This window comes from Balaenoptera acutorostrata, chromosome 1 (assembly GCF_949987535.1).
Source record: "Balaenoptera acutorostrata chromosome 1, mBalAcu1.1, whole genome shotgun sequence".
Taxonomy (NCBI): Eukaryota; Metazoa; Chordata; class Mammalia; order Artiodactyla; family Balaenopteridae; genus Balaenoptera; species Balaenoptera acutorostrata.
Genome location: NC_080064.1, coordinates 17,194,914 through 17,200,109, shown reverse-complemented (window position 1 = coordinate 17,200,109; position 5,196 = coordinate 17,194,914). Strand labels below are relative to the sequence as shown.

General features: G+C 52.1%; 1 pseudogene; it reads left to right on the top strand.

Moving 5' to 3' along the window:
• Positions 1 to 435: 435 nt before the first annotated feature.
• On the top strand, positions 436 to 4,208 carry LOC103016876 (uncharacterized; annotated as a pseudogene).
• Positions 4,209 to 5,196: the final 988 nt, after the last annotated feature.

Genomic DNA, 5,196 nt, shown 5'->3' with positions numbered 1-5,196 from the left:
CCCCGGCCCAGAACAGAAGCAGGCCTGGCGGAGGCCCCACAAGGGAACGGTTGCCACTGCTTCCCTGGCCCACTGAGTTTCCCTACACCCCTCTTCCTCCTTCTCCGGGGTCCCTCTGAGCCCTCCTCTTCGCTCCCTGTTTCAGCAGCTATAACCACCCCACCGCAGGGCAAAAGGCGCTTCACGGCTGGGGAATGTCCCGTGGAGGATTCTGTGTGTACGTGCTTTGTGATCTTGCAGCTGATCATTAGGAAACATCAGATAAACCCAAATTGGAGAACATTCTCCAAAACAATTTGCCTGTGCTCTTCGAAGCTATCAATGTCATAAGAGACAAAGACTGAGGAACTTCCAGGTTGAAGGAGACCAAAGAGACCTGAAAACTAAAGGCAAGCCTGATTGTGAATTGGCTCCTGGATTGGAGATACAGCTGCAATGGAGAACATCGGAGGGAATAATCGGTAAATTGTGGATTGTGTATCAGCTAACAGTGCTATATCAGTGTTAACCTATCCTGTATTTGATAACTGGATATGTAAGAAAATGTCCTTGTTCTCCCAGCTTGTAGAAGATACACGCTGAAGTATTCAAGAGTAAAGGCTGCCGTTGTCTGCAACTTACTCTCAAAATAATAATAATGTGTGTGTGTGGTGATAAATGTGGCAAAATATTAGTAATTAGTAGATTCGAATGAAGAGTATATCGAGTTCATTATCTTGTAAGTTTTCAGTAAGTTTGAAAATTTTTCAAAATAGAAAGTAAAAGTGTATTTTCAATACTTACGGGAAGGAAATGATGGAGGGCAAATACCATGAAATCTCAAAGGGGGATCTTGTTCATTCATTCAACAGATATGTCCAAGATGCTCCTTATGGACCAGGACCCAGTGGCGTGGGGGGCACAGGAGTTCTGAAAGGAATCCTCAGGCTCTAGCCCACCACCCAGCAGGGACCCAGCACCGTGTTGCTGACTGCATGAGGACCAGGCAAGAAGGGAGGGGCTTCCCTGGTGGCGCAGTGGTTGAGAATCTGCCTGCCAATGCAGGGGACACGGGTTCGAGCCCTGGTCTGGGAAGATCCCACATGCCGCGGAGCGACTAGGCCCGTGAGCCACAATTGCTGAGCCTGCGCGTCTGGAGCCTGTGTTCCGCAACAAGAGAGGCCGCGACAGTGAGAGGCCCGCGCACCGCGATGAAGAGTGGCCCCTGCTTGCCACAACTAGAGAAAGCCCTCGCACAGAAACGAAGACCCAACACAGCCATAAATAAATACATACATAAATAATAAGTAAATAAATAAATAAATAAATAAATAAAATTAAAAAAAAAAAAAAAAAAAGAAGGGAGGAAACACAGTGCTGTTATGTTATGGGCCACTCAAAGGGACAGCACTTTAGGGACACTTGATAAATGTTTGCTGACCCAACGAGAAAAGAAAATTGATGCTGACCACAGCCAACGAGAGTTATATCAGGTCCGGCATGGAACTTCCTGACTCTCCGCATAATTAGACACTAGAAAAACAACAGGGAACACTGGAAAAAGTCCACCCTGGCCTCACTTTAAAAATAGGGCCCATCTGTCGTGGAGAGCTTAACGGGGTACTTGCCCTGAGGCAGGGGCCTGACCAGGATGACCCCTGGAGGCCTCTCCCAGCTCCAGGATTCCATGATTGTATGACAAGGCCAGCAGCCTGGAGTAGCGGCCTGAGGGTGTTCCCCAGTGGAGAGCAAGAGGAGGGCTAAGTCGTCTACCTCCTGAAGGTAGAGTGAGAGTGGGAGAGGGCCCTTAGGGCAGGTGGGACCAGGCAGCCAGGAAGGGAAGGAAAGGGGGGCCTTGGGGACCAGCCCTCAGCCACCTCCCATATTTCTGGAGGAGGAAATGGGGGGCGGGGTGGACCGGGGATGGAAGAGGTGAGAGTCTGGACATTCCACACGATTCAAACCCAATGGACAAGGGCAGCTGAAGGGCCATGGGCTGGGAGAGGGGCAGGCAGCTGTTTTCCGGGTGGGACAGGCTCAAATACTGCTCCGTTCTCACTAGGCAGAAGTGGAAAATTAGCATCAAGCTGGCAGTAGTGGGGGAGAGAAATCAGAGCCTTCCTTCTGGTAAGGGGGACTACTGGGGACCTGAGGGACAGTGGGAATGGGGGTGGGGCTCCACTGCCCAGGCAGGCCCAGGGACAGGAGGCGGGGTTAAATGGACTGGAGCCTGGGCAGGCCCTCGTCCCTGTGAGGTGCCCACTTTTAGACCAGGAGGAGTAGGAATCCCAAAGCCCACTTCTCTTGTCGGGTGGATGAGGAGCTCCCTACTGTCAGAGAGGATGAAGACCAAATATCCTGGAAGGTTCTGTCTCACAAGCCCAGCCCCATTAGTAGACTTACAACACCACCTTGCCCCCGCTCCCTCAACTTGGGGTTCATAGAGCCAAGATCATCTCAGTTACAGGGTTAACAGGCACCCCTCTCCATCTGCTTTTCCCCATCAGTGCCCCCATCCAGGCAGACAGGACAACAGGTGTGGCGAGAATTCTTCCTCAGTAGACTGGGGGGGGGGGGCAAAGTCACCCCGACAATGTGGCATTATCCCTTACGGGTCATCAGACACGCTCAAGATAGTACCTTGGCCCCCACCACTTACAAGCTGTGTTATCTGAGGCAAGTCACGTCATCTCTCTGAGCCTCAGTTTCCCCACCTGTCAAATAGGAATAGAATAGTAGCCACCTCCTAGATTTGTAGTGAGACTTACAACGTAAAGCACAAGCAAAGGGCTGGGCAAAGAGAGAGGGCATGCATTGCATTGCTTCCAAGACATATTTTTTAGTATGAGGGTGCATTGAGTAGTGGATGGTTAGCTATTTGATATTACCTCCAAAGAATGTGTGTCTCAGTACCTGGAATTTCACCATTAGAGATTCAGTCCTTTGCCTTTGTGGTCTCCTAGTGTCCCTGCTTAAAAGGTAAATGGGAATTTCAGAATGTGGGCTAGAGTTAAAGGAAAACAGAGACTGCCCCACTTTTTCTAGGGGTCCTCTGGCCTCAGTTGTTCTCAGGGTCTTGCCTTCTTCCCCATCTCTTGTCCTCTGTGCTTTCTGAAGAATACGGTGGCTGCTTTCCAGCTTGAAAATCCCTGGGCCTGGGAGGAGGATGGGAAGAGGAACACCCAGCGAGAAAGCCCAGGGGGAGGTGGCAGGGAGCCAAGGAGAGGTGACCCAGCTCTCTCCTCGCCAGGCCCGGGGGACCAGCTTCCAGGTGAATTCTCAGCAGTTCTGCACCACGAAGCTTTGTCTGCCCGACTGGGACGATGCCTTGATGCCAAGCGAGCCGTTCTAACACCTGCAGCCGCTTGAACCATCCCAACAATGTGTCCTTTCTGGCCCAGGCTGGGACTCCAGGCTGGTCCCACGGCCCCAGTGTGACCGGGGCTAACAACCTCAAGTGTTCTCATACCTGAGTGGCTCAGAGGCAAGCAGCAGCCCTTCAGAGCAGTCCGACAACCCCGGCTCCCCCAGACTTCCAGTGAGGAGAATCTGCATGGGCCGGCCCTACAGCTCCAGGTATGTGGAGACAAGCCACTTGGTGAAGCGCCCCAAGGTAGCCAGAAAGCCCGCTTGTCGTGGCAGTCCCCACTGCCTGCTCTGTACAGATCGTCCCTCGGGTCCCTCTGGCCCCACCTCCCTGGAGCAACTCATCAGAGGCATCAACTACCTTGACAGATCCACCAGTGCCTTCTACACCAACCGCCCTAAGTCATCCCTGAGCCTGCCGAGGCTTGCAGCCAGCTACCTGGAACGCGCTGCCAACTCCATCCACCTGGACCACCTGGACCACTGCTTCCCGCGCAGGTACTCCAACCCCAGCACCAGACTGGCCGCCTCTGACAACTCCTGCCAGCATCTGCATGGCGCTGTCCTCCAGGGCTGCCCACGCTTTGCAGTACGTGGAGGACTCCACCAACCCGAGCTGCCCTCACGGGCCTCCTAGCCGGAACCTCACTCCCATGCTGCCGCAGAAGCCGGGGATAAAGTTGCCGGAGCTCCCTCTGTTCGGCAAAGGGATCTTTTCCTTAGGTCATCTGCCCAAGTTCTGGGAAGCAATCCTCTCGGGCTGGAGAGCCCCCGAGCCCATCTCCAACCCTGTAGCTGGTGGTGACATCGACACCAGCCGTGAAGTGGGCACACGTCCATCAGGCTGCAGTTGTGGAAAATAAATTGTTTGTGGCAAAATGTACCTTCCAAGCCTCCACTGGGGGTGGTGGTGGGGACAGCCATTTAGATGGGGGGTTAGACACTTGAGGACCTACAGGGCCGGGCAGGTGAAAGTGAATGGGTGAAGGGGGCTGGGTGGTAGTAGGGAGTGGTGGAGACTGTGGCTGAGAGGAGAGGGGACACCTCGTCTAAACCCAGCTCTCAAATGGGCGGTTGCCTTTTCTAGAGAAGCCAGGAATCTGATTTTCTATGTGTTAGCAACGAATTTAAAAATATCATGGTGTTTGAGGGCTGAACAAAAGTACTTGCAAGCTGAACGTGAGGCCCGCAGATCTGAGTTTGGAATCTCTGATTTACACCTTGAATGAATCACTGGGGAGCTTCTCAGCCTCCCTTAGCCTCTGCTGAGGTTGTTCATTCTCAATCCCTATTCATATTCTTCTTTTTTTTTTAGAGCATAGATTTTATTTTATTTATTTATTTATTTATTTTTGGCTGCGTTGGGTCATTGTCGCTGTGCTTGGGCTTTCTCTAGTTGCGGCGAGCGGGGGCTACTCTTCGTTGCGGTACACGTGCTTCTCATTGCGGTGGCTTCTCTTGTTGTGGAGCACGGACTCTAGGTGCACGGTCTTCAGTAGTTGTGGCACGTGGGCTCTAGAGCGCAGGCTCAGTAGTTGTGGCGCACGGGCTTAGTTGCTCCGCAGCATGTGGCATCTTCCCGGACCAGGGCTTGAACCCGTGTCCCCTGCATTGGCAGGTGGATTCTTAACCACTGCGCCACCAGGGAAGTCCAATATTCTTCTTTTTTTCAAGAATTGTTATTGATTTTAGCAGAGCCCCATGTAAGAAGAAAGGTAGAAGTAATAATGATGAGGATGACAGTGATGATAGGAAACCCTCATAGAACACTTAATATGTGGCAAGTACTGTGCTAAGTACTTTATATATATTTGTTCTTTCAAAGATGTGGTTTTAATGACCAGGGCCCAG